The following is an 11,995-nucleotide window of genomic DNA, read 5'->3' as shown; positions in this document are numbered from 1 at the left end:
ACACTTCGAAATCGAATCGATCATTAAAAGTAGATTTTCCTTTCTAAACGATAAGCTGGTTATAGCGATCAAAGTCGCCCCAACGACCTACTTTTCCTTGTGTGGTTGGTTCTAGTACGACCTGCAAACCAACCATTACCATTTATCTTACCACGTAACACACGTCTGCAATTTAAGACCTCGATAGCCTTGCGATCTAGAAAAGTCCAACTTGAACTAATGGCCTCAACCACGTGGGTCGTTTAAATCCGATCACTATCTCCCTTGACAGAGGTCCAACTAGCCCTTACCCACCTGGACACACCAATTTGTTCGCAGGAACTCGAACTCGGCAGACTACCGACTTATTTTCCCAACTATACGCCAAACAACTCCAACCTAATACACGTTTTCTGAATTGAAATTGAATTAACTTTAAGGGACGATTGTGACTATCTCATATACCGAATAGATAATGAACACCGTGTTTGAAAGGTTTTAGCGTGGGTTCATATCTCATGATTCTCGATAGGAATGATAACCAGATTAGCGTGGGTTCATATCTCATGATTCTCGATAGGAATGATAACCAGACTAAGGCTAAATGAGGTTTTTAGTTGAGCATGAAATTAATCATACTCAATTGGGCTTTAAAAGTGGATTGAGTGTAATGGTGATAGGTGAAAAGGAGAAAGGGCTTACAAAGCAATTGAACCCAAAAGAAAGAAAAAAGAAAGAAATCAATAGTAAGCTAAAAAGCTACAACCATTGGATAAAATAAAAGAAAGTAATTGTATTTAATTCCATTTAGGTGTGTTCTGCTCATGCACTCAATACAATGTATTTATATACTTTCCACATGCTAAATTTAGCATGATTCATCCTAGGAATATATCAACTAAAAATTAGATTTTTTTTCTATTTATAGAATTTGACAACTTCAAAAATCTGATTTAATCAACTACTAAATCTACAATGTTTTTAATTCGGCCCCTTTTCTTGCTTCTCGTTCCAATTTAGCCCATTTTGCTTGATTTTGAATTTTGACACTCCAATTCATCCCTGATGAGATTTAAGCAAGAAATCATAAGTTCAGTAGTATTCTATTAAAAAATTAGCCAAAAATAAATACATTAAAAGCACAAAATTAACTTGCTATCAAATTCCCCCTACTTAGTTGATGCTTGTCCTCAAGCATGATGTGTATTCTTATACTAGAAATCATTCGTCAAATTTTTCGAAATCAAATCTCCTTCCATAGCTAAGCGTAATGCAAACAATTAGGTGAATCAAAAAATAAGTAATTTCTAGGTTTAACTAATAAGCATTTTATAAAATCTCTAACATTATGCAAAATTCAACTTATTCACTAAATTTAGGTTTAATCAAACTTGCGAGACAATCATACTCAATAAAATTTTCCACAAATTTGAGATGTAGTCGAATCTTTTTACACAAAATGAAATGAAAACCCAAGCACCTCACTTCAATTACTCAATTTGACACGTCTTCAATTAGTTTATTTCTCCTTACTCAAGGTAGCTCGGTTAGCGGAGTGTTACAAGTTTCCGTTCGTCACTCAAAATTTTATATGCAAAATGAGATGACAACCCAAACACCTTATCTCGATTACTCAATTTGGTCACATTTCTGAAATCTTCACTCTTAACTAAGTCATTAACGAAATTTTTTTACTCTTTTTTTTTTTACTTAAATGAGACTGAGTACTTTTATTAGGCAAGTTTAAAGAGCCAACAATTTTTATGAAATGTTGACTTAGCCATAACATTTTTAACTCTACAAAATACTTGTTGATCAAAGTAAGTAACAAATAGTTATTCATGAATTACCCAATTATTTAAATAAACCAAGCATATGAATTAGATGTTCATTTTTGAAACGAATTAAGGAATAATCTTAATATACGAATTAACGCATGTAAAGAAGAAATAACATGACATGTCCTCCGACTTAGCCCACATTGCCTTCAATGTGCAAATTAAAAGAATAGCGAAAGAGAAGGGTAAATTGTACTCCCTGTGTATGTTAAATTTAGCAAATGGAGGTGGAAATGACATATTTGCAATATAGCGAGGATATTTGAAATTTGAGCTTCCATCATTATTCCTAGAAAGTAGCACATTAAAATAAATTAAATAATAATCTTATTATTATTTTTTTATTTTCAACATAAACTAAATCGAATTCAAAATTAAATAAATTGAAATAAATATTTATGGGTTGCCTCACAAAAAGCGCTTTTGTTTAACGTTGTTAGCTCGATGACCTGAGTGTTATTTGTTTGGTTCCTTGAGAATTAATTCTTCCACCATGTGCAGCTGGAAGTTCTTGTAAAAAGGATCCAACCTTTGCCCATTGACCTTGAAGCACTTTCTGGATTCCTCGTTCTTAATTTCGACGGCACCATGAGGAAACAATTAAGCAATAACGAAAAGACCTAGCCATTTGGTTCGAAGTTTACCTAGAAAGATCCTTAGTGTGGGATCATAAAGCAGCACCTTTTGTCCTATTGGAAATTTTTTAAGGATATCTTCTGATCATGAAATGTTTTGATTTTGTCTTTATAAATTTGAGCATTTTCATACACATTATGCCGAATTTCCTTGAACTCTTGAATGTGTAATTTCTGATATTCATTTCCAAATTTTTTAATTACAATCACATCGATTTTCTTAGGCACTATATGAATACTAGAGACATTCGTCCTTGCACAAGGGCGGCCCATGTCCTCATAAACATTAAACTTAACCACTTCACCATCGAATTCCATAGTGAGTGTTCCACTCTGAACATCAATTTTCGTTTGCGTGGTGCTTAACAATGGTCTCTCGAGTAAAATATCAGAAGAATTTTTTAATTTGTCATCCTCCATGTCAACGATGTAAAAATCTGTAAGAAATATTAGTTCATTTACCTTGACGAGAATATTTTCCAACACCCCTTTCGGATACACAATTAACCTATCTGCTAATTGGATGATCACCCTATTTCTTTCAAAAGACCCATATTTAGTAATTTAAAAATAGATAAAGGCATAATGTTAATAGATGCACCTAAATCACACATGGCCTTTTTAATGCCAACATTACCTATTTTGCAAGATATAGCAAACATATCTTGGTCCTTACACTTAGGCAGAATTTTTCTTCGTAAAACCGAAAAGATGTTTTCTCCTACACCTACTATTTCCTTACCCATGAGCTTCTTCTTGCTAGTGTACAATTCTTTTAAAAATTTAGCATAACGTGGAACTTACTTTTTCATATCAAGTAGGGGTATGTTAATTTTAAATTTTTAGAATGTCTCTAGGATTTCTCTCTCTTCTCACTCCTTTCTACATTAGACAAGCTTCTAGGGAATGGGGATGGTACCACAAATGGTTTTTGTGGTGCTGATTTCGTAGTAGCTGTTGGATCATGTTTTTGTTTTTCCCATCTAGTTTCTGTTAGAGTATGCCCAAAGATCAATCATGAGATGGTTGTAATAACATACTTGATTTATCATGTTTATTAATATAAGGCGTTACCATTATTATTTCAGTTTCTTTTCTGTGTATATAAATAAATTGTTTTATAATAATGTCCTGAGAATAATATGATTATTCTTAAAAGTTCCTTAGTCAAGTATTATTGTTGGATAGGACAACGATAATGCATTAAGACTAACGTGTAGTTGATTGATGATAAAGAGTTGTCATTGATATGGAATGTCAGAATCATTACATGAATATGTGTGTTAGAGAATAACATATTGGACTGACCCGTTATGAGTATGTTTCTTGGATTATTATGTAATTGTCACGACATTACTCATAATGATTAATATTTATATGATCCTCAGACTTGAGACCATCATAATCCCAACATCGTGAGTTGTATATTTTGATACAGTCAAACGTACACCGTAACTGGTTATTCTATAAAGACTGATGTTGGATATACCACAATCTATGTAGAGGGATATGGTTGGTCGATATAGGATAAGTCCCTCCTACATAATAGGAGTAATATCTTAGGCCACTTGATTAAGTGAGACTAGAAATGCATGGCCATGCTCAAATAAGTTGATATTAGATGTCATACTTATTTGTATATCGTAGTCTGCTTAAGATATCAAGGAACATGGAATGGACAATACAAGTGTGACTATTCCATGACTTGTGTCCAATCCAGAGATAAAGGACTTAAGGATTATTGTATAAAAGGTTAATCATAAAAAGGTTATGTCGAATCATGATCTCTTGTGACTTAGGTAGCAATGATGCATTGCTAGATGCCACTTATTGTTCGTAGCATTAGAATCATTCTAGTGTTACTGCTAACGTTACAAGAACCTACAAGGTCACACCCTATAGTTGAAATGAACTGAATAAACCATAGTTGGTATTGTTTTTGGGGTCGCTTGAATTAAATTAATTATAGAATTAATTTAATTCGGTAATCAAATTTCCAACACATTATGTACAAGGTTGTTGTACGTATAGTGAGGACATGAATTTGGTTAGCATAAGAATTCAAATAAATATATGGTTTACCGAACTTATATTATAATTAATGTAATTATAATTTTCGGATTAAAATATTATTATATTTATTTAATTCTTAAAAAAACCCTAAAACAAAAGGATATATATAATCCCGTTTTTCTTTGTTTGAGTCTAGCAGCCTTCAAAGAAAAATAACTCTCAAAACTGTTTTGGGGATTCCTTCCGTTCATAGTCAACTGGGTGGATTACGTAGAGGCCGGAATCACGATAGATTGCGGTTTGGTTCGACAGCAGATCAGACTACTCGTTGTTGAGGTGTTGCTGTCTACTTTGAATAAATATTAGGTAATTTCGCAACCTCTTTCACCCCGATTCGTTCCTCACACATGGATCCCTGGTTAGGATCACCGGATTTTTATTTTTCGCTGCGCCATAGCGGTGCCGGCGATCCAACAGTTTCTTGGTCACAATTCGTGGTAGGTGTTGGCCCAAAAACTTTTCCATTATTTAAGTTCATAGCACTTACATTTTGTCGTGGATTTGGCTCAGTTTGAGATGACAATTTCCCTTGGGACTCCAATCGATTGATCGTAAGTGAAAGCTTACTTGTTTGATGATCTATTTCTTGTAGGTGCGCTTCAATTTTTTGTTGGAACTTTTCGGTGCTAACGACTAACCTCTCTACTATGGTTTCAAGAGAAGACTTTAGGGGTTGAAATTTTTAAGACGGACGTGGCCTTGGCTGATACAGTTGATTGTATCAGGGGTTTGATCCATAGCTCAGATTTGGGTGATCCCTCCATCCTACATTGTAAGTATTCGAATGTGGATCATAACGAATTTGAGTTGGCCATGGGAAGTTCCTAATGACATCTATTTATGTTGTTGTGTCATTGTGTAAGATTGGACACGAATCTGTCGGATGATCAAGCATGGCACAAATCCTGTATAACCGAACTAGGTTCATTTTTCTTATAAGCAAATTTTGAACTACATTAATGAGCTTATCGATTTTATCTTCTAATGATGGATTACTTAACCACTGAACCCATCTTGTGGGTTCTGTAGTTGGTAGTAATTATTAAGAATTCACAGTCATGGTCGAAATTAATTCCCTTACTCTTTGAAGAGTCATTTAACAAGTGTCCCTCTACTAGTGACGTCAATCATCTTCATTTCCATAAGGAGTAACCCCTCATAAAAATATTGAAGAAGTGATTAGTTAGTAAGGCCATGTTGTGGGAAACTTGCACACAACATCTTGTATCATTCCCAATAGTCAAAAAGTGACTTTGTCTCATTTTGTCATATTTTGAAAATATCTCTCCTTAATTTGGCTGCTCGAGCTGCTGGAAAGAACTTATCAAGAAACAAACAAGACATATCAGACCATGTATTAACAGGTCTTGGAGGTAAATAAAATAGTCATTCTCTAGCAAAGTCGGCTAACGAGAAAGGAAAAGCTCGAAGTTTAATTTGATCTTCGGTTACTCCCTAAGGTTTAATGCTTAAGTAAACCATGTGGAACACATTAAGATGAGTCTGGGGGTTCCATTTTGCAAACTGCAAAAAGTGGGCAATAAATGAATTAATCTCGATTTTAATCGGATAAGTTATGCATAACGGTTGTTGCTTATCCGGTGCTGCAGCAAGCTGTCAAATGATTTGATTCACCATTTCTTCTAGTTTACTGAATGTATCGTAAATGTCTTCTATGTAAGACAATGTTTCTTATTCAAATTCTCTCACTTGTAGTTGTTTTCTGCGTCGAATAGCTTCTCTTCGTAGTGTTCGAGCTAATTTCTTAATTTTCAATTCAAATTCTAAGGTTCTCGATTCTAACCTGGTCATAAGTAAAATAAATGAAAATTAGAATTATTTTCAATCCCCAAAAATAACGCCAAAATTTGATGAGCGTCGAAACCACCAAATATAATTTTCTACTCTCTAACTTAATTGAATAGTAGTATAAAGTAGTAGGGTCGATCCCACAAGGATTGTAACTCTTAATTTTCCTGTTTACGTAACTAGATTCCTAAGTCTAGGTAGTTGTCGTGCCCACAACCTATGTGTTGCAGAGTTGGAAAAAAATTAAAAGAGGAATTTTAGTTGATAAAGAAAATAAACAAACAAACAAATATAAAATAAAATAAAATAACAACAGAATTATGATTGCAAAATAAAATTAAGGAAATTAAATTAAATTGGTGAATCAAATATATTAATGCTTAGCCTCAACCCCAGTACATTTCGAAATCGAATCGATCCTTGAAATTAGATTTTCCTTTCTAAATGATAAGTTAGTTATAGTGATCAAAGACGTCCCAACTGCCAACTTTTCCTTGTGTAGTTGGTTCCGGTACGACCTGCAAACCAACCCGTACTGATTATCTAACTACGTAACACACGTCCGCCATTTAAGATCTCGACAGCCTTGCGATCTAGAAAAGCCCAACTCAAATTAACGGCCTCAACCGTATGGGTCGTTTAAATCCAATCACTATCTCCCTTGACGGAGGTCCAACTAGCCCTTACCCACCTGGACACGTAAATTTGTTCGTGAGAACTTGTACTCCGCAGATGACCGACTCGTTTTCCCAACTGTATGCCAAACAACTCCAATCCAACGCGCACTTTTTTGAATTGAAATTGAATTAACTTTAAGAGACGATTGTGACTATCTCATAAACTGGAGAGATAATGAACACTGTGTTTGAAAGGTTTTAGTGTGGGTTCATAACTCACAATTCTCGATAGAAATGATAATCGAAATGCGAAATGCAAAATGCATTGATCCTTCAATTTTAGAGTTTGGAGAGCTTATGGGTAAATGTAGGGAAAATGTACTTTTATACTTAGCAGATATTTTTATAATATTTAAAATTTAATAATAAAAATAAAATATCATTTAAATGTTAATGTACTAATATAATAAATCATAAAAGGTATTTTTATCAATTCAAAAGTTTTTTTAAACTTGTGTTTTTATAGATACTAGTTATTAACATGTTTTTAAGTATTTGTTTTTAGTTCATTAAATAATGTTAATATATATATTCTAAATAATTTAAATTATCACGAATGCTCTCTAAATAGGTAAAATATTTTAACTATTTGATAATTACAATATTATAATAAAAAAATTAAATAAGTTTGGATGAAAAATAATAATTTAAACTTTTTGTTTTAACTACAAATTGAATGACAATATCTAAATACTTAAATTAAAATTGAATAATTTAAATCACTAATACGTTTTAGATTTTAGTTCAAAAATTTCAACTCGGGATCCATTTATTTCTTAGAGATTGATTTAAAGAAATTTTTTTTTTGGCAAATATCAAGTTTTTTTTTGTTATTTTTTGGTTAATTTAATTATATTAAAAAAATTATATACAAGCATCATGATTAACATATTTAAAATAATTACTAATAAAATTAAATACTAAAAAGTTATATTAATATAAAATGATGCATGGTTATGCTAGTTGAATGTGAAGTATGCATGTGCTTGAATGCCAAATTTATCTTTGAAGCAATGTTGTTTACTTTATTCTTGATGTTAACACATATTAAATAGGTTAATTAGTCTATTAAACAATTTTGAATAGTTTTCTGGTGTAGTTGACACGTCATAGAATACGATTTGAGTTCTTATGTTATAGGTTATTATTGTGCTCTTAGAGATTTGTTTTTGTGTTGTTTTTTGCAACCTTGAGAATTGGTTGGATTAAGTCATGTTAAACACCCATTGGCGATTCATTATTATGTACCTAATTATGTGCTTATGCACCATTATATTGGATAATTAGTTGATATCTGTATATCCGTTTACAAATTTAACTTCAGTCAATTGGATAATAAAATATGTTACAAGTAGCTAGATTGTGTTATAAGACCTTGTGATACGATTTCAGACATGTTTATGTTTTGTTGAAACAGAGATATGTAATTGAGCTTTGTTACGTCGATGAGATTCTATTATTTATAGTTTTTTTTCCTCCATTGTTTGCTAAGTTTGAACACTTCACCCTCAAATGGTTCTCTTCACAACCTCGTTTAGGTGTTCCAGAAGAGAGTGAGACTAAATTTCGTTTGCTTACTGATTCTGTTGTTTATAGTCCACATCCACCTTTATTTACTAAGTTTGAGCCTTTCACCCTATAATGGCTCTATCTTACAAGCGATGCTTTATATTTCTAGAGCAGAGTGAGGCTAGTTTGCTACTATGTACAGCGTAGACCTCCACATCTTCATTTGGCTAAAACTTTTGCTTCATTCCTAAGTTACTCAACCAGGTTCCCTCTATTTGCTTCCACATTTTTTTTATTTGATGTTCTTGGGCAACTATCACTACCTTGTTTCCTCATTGCATGAGTTTGACGTGAAGTGCTTTAATTATATATATTATGCATATTAATTGTACTATTTCCAATCTCTGTGTTTAGGCCTTGAGAGAGTGCATGGATTTACTTTTGGAGATAGTCTTGAAGAATCTAAGAAAAACAAGTGGCCAAACTTTAAAGCAAGGTTAAATTGGGAAATATTTTGAAAGTTACTGTGGATGAGATGGATGGGAATATTATGTGGTGTAAAGGCAGCATACATACATACATACATACATACGTACATTCACATATATGTTTTTCAATTTTTTATTACAGTAATAATATGAGCCATGTATATGTATGTATATACTGTTGGGAGTTGGGACATATGTTCCAAATATAATAGACATGATAATTGAAGTAAGGAAAGTGAATTTGAAGGCAATTATTCGTATCCTTGTGCCATGGTAAAAAATGCTAGGAACACAAGAGCAACGATTAGGGAATAATTCAAATGGGAATGCTTTCTTACGGACTACTATGATCCATAAGTATCCTCCATTTGAGATCACATTGAATTCAGCCAGTTAAGTAGTCTTGGTTATCTTAAGTTATAATCTCACTGAGATTGATATTTAATTTATTGATATATATTATATATCTTTTTAGTCTGTTGCTCAGCTGGAAGTATAGTAAAATAAATGGCAGTGTTCTTCTGCTCGAGTTTGATTATTTTGCTGAACTTTATTTGTTGGGCTAACTTTTTTGAACTATGATTCTATCATAAGTCATAATGTGTTAATGATATGGTTGTAAAAGGTTTTTCCACACATAAACCCTGATTTCTAACTTTATCAATCTCTGATTCATGATTCTGATTCTGATATGTTTGTTTTATTAAATTTGTGCTGTAGAGATGGGCAAATAACCTTAGTAGCAATTTTTGTTTTGATGCATGAGAGGTGATTTACATAAAGGAGTTATACAGTTTAGAAACTTATTTAAATAAAAGGTAAATTGAATTGGTGGTTCAATCATGATTTTACATTCATATGGGTTTTACTGGCAAGTGCCTTAAGTAAACTATGATAATGGATTATTTATTTTAAATGTAGTAGTTGACTATTAATGAAATGAATTCCGATGCATTGGAGAAAATATTACATAATATGATAACATATTTTTTGAAAGTTAATATGATAACATTGAAGCGTGTCCTTTGGGGACCTTTTTACTTGTTCCCTATTTATATTCAAGGCATTTTTTGTTATATTAGTTTGTCGTGAATTATTTACTGAGTGTGAGGGTAAATATCCAATTGATCTTAGTTCTCTGTAGCTTTTGATTATTGAGTTAGTGAAGTTATTGTGTGATTCAGAGCATTGGGTATTGCTTAGAATTTCTAGTTGATTGTATACATGTGCCACTTGCTAGCCGTTATAGATGAATACAACATAAAAAATTGACTATTCAATGTTTTGAAAAGAATCTAACCATGCCTCATGAATATCCATAAGCTCCAGTAACGTTGCATAGGGGTTATTTTTATTAATGAATATTTATCTGAAATGTTTTGTAGGATGTTTATCTACTAAGAAAAAATATTTTTTGATGAATTTTCAGACTATGAAATCTGAAGAAAGAAAAACCTTATTTAATTTTTATGGAGGGACCAAAATTGAGTTATAAAATTTTGCAAATATTATAATATAATTTTATTATTGTACTACTTTTATAGCTTTCAAATTTTTATAAATTAAAGAATAATTATTTTTTTTTCTATTTGTGAGGGAGGCAAAAATACTTGACAGCCTCTGTCGCCACCTCTGTTTTTATGTATCTAACTTTTTAATAAAAAAATATACTTTATAATCAGTTCCATTGGGTTCCGTTTTGACAGCTAAGTATATATGCCCAAGAATATGCAATCTTTAAATAAAAAAATTTTGATTACGTGATACCAAAAAATAATTAAAATAATATATTTAAAAACTAATACTGATATGATTAATATTTTAACGAACTAACCATTGAATTCATCAATATACTTGTACTTGTCATGCATGTAAAATTTTAAATCGATCTAAAGTATTGTATATATTAATATTTATTGAAGTATTGGTACAAAGAAAGTAGCTTAATTTCTCAAAAAATTATTAATGCAATTATAATTAGCTTGACATGTATGTATGCACTTTAGTCATGGTAACTTTTAGTCATATATGTGATCTTATGAAAATATTACATCTTTTTTGTAGTGATCAAATGTTTGTGTGGCATTATTTTGTGTAGATGGATCGTAATCAAGATCAAAATGCAATTGTCGGAGTCGTGGCTTCAATTTTAGCTTTTGGGGCTCTTTGGATTCAAAAATTAAAAACTAGGAAGGAAATTGCTTCTCACCCTCTTGTGAATTGAGATTATGAAAGAGGAAATTATATTAATAGTATTTTATATAGTGGTGACCTGCATTGTATTGATGTGATAAGGATGAGATCGATCACATTTTTTAATTTGTGTGATATTCTTAGTAGGAGTAATTTGTTACAATCAACTAAATCTGTGAATATTAGGGAGCAAGTAGTTATATTTTTACATATAATTGGTCATAATGTAACGTTTCGAGTGATTGGATCTAGATATTATAGATCAACTGAGACAGTTCACCGTTACTTTAGAGTTGTATTGAGAGCTATTTTGAAATTGTATAAACTAGTTATTAGATTACTTGATGAGTCAACTCCTAGTGAAACCAGAAACAATCCAAGGTTTTATCCTTATTTTAAAGATTGTATTGGAGCATTAGATAGAACTCATGTTCGTGCATCCGTTCCACTTAGCATTCAAGGAAGATTTCGTAGCCGTAAAGGGGGGACGACACAAAATGTATTGGCTGCCATTACATTTGATTTGAAATTTTCCTATGTTCTAGTTGGTTGGGAAAGTAGTGCACATGATTCTCGTATTTTAAGTGATGCACTTTCACGCCCAGGAGGATTAAGAATTTCGGAAGGTAATAATTATCATTAAATACAAAATAGTTCTAGTAAGCTCATAATTTATTAATATTAATTGTATTTTGTAAAATTGTAGGTAAATATTATCTTACTGATGCTGGATATGGCATCCGAAATGGATATATTAACCCATATCGTGGTGTCCGATATCATTTAAAAGAGTT

The 11,995-nt window shown here is 31.9% G+C and overlaps 1 long non-coding RNA gene across 1 annotated transcript; it reads left to right on the top strand.

The window, feature by feature from the left end:
- Positions 1-9,736: 9,736 nt before the first annotated feature.
- On the top strand, positions 9,737-11,181 carry LOC121220047 (uncharacterized). Its single transcript, XR_005917207.1, has 2 exons — positions 9,737-9,826; positions 11,107-11,181. It is a non-coding gene; the product is annotated as an uncharacterized lncRNA (long non-coding RNA).
- Positions 11,182-11,995: the final 814 nt, after the last annotated feature.

This window comes from Gossypium hirsutum, chromosome D08 (assembly GCF_007990345.1).
Source record: "Gossypium hirsutum isolate 1008001.06 chromosome D08, Gossypium_hirsutum_v2.1, whole genome shotgun sequence".
Taxonomy (NCBI): domain Eukaryota; kingdom Viridiplantae; phylum Streptophyta; class Magnoliopsida; order Malvales; family Malvaceae; genus Gossypium; species Gossypium hirsutum.
Note: the sequence above shows the minus strand (reverse complement) of the source record. Positions and strands in the feature narration are given on the sequence as shown.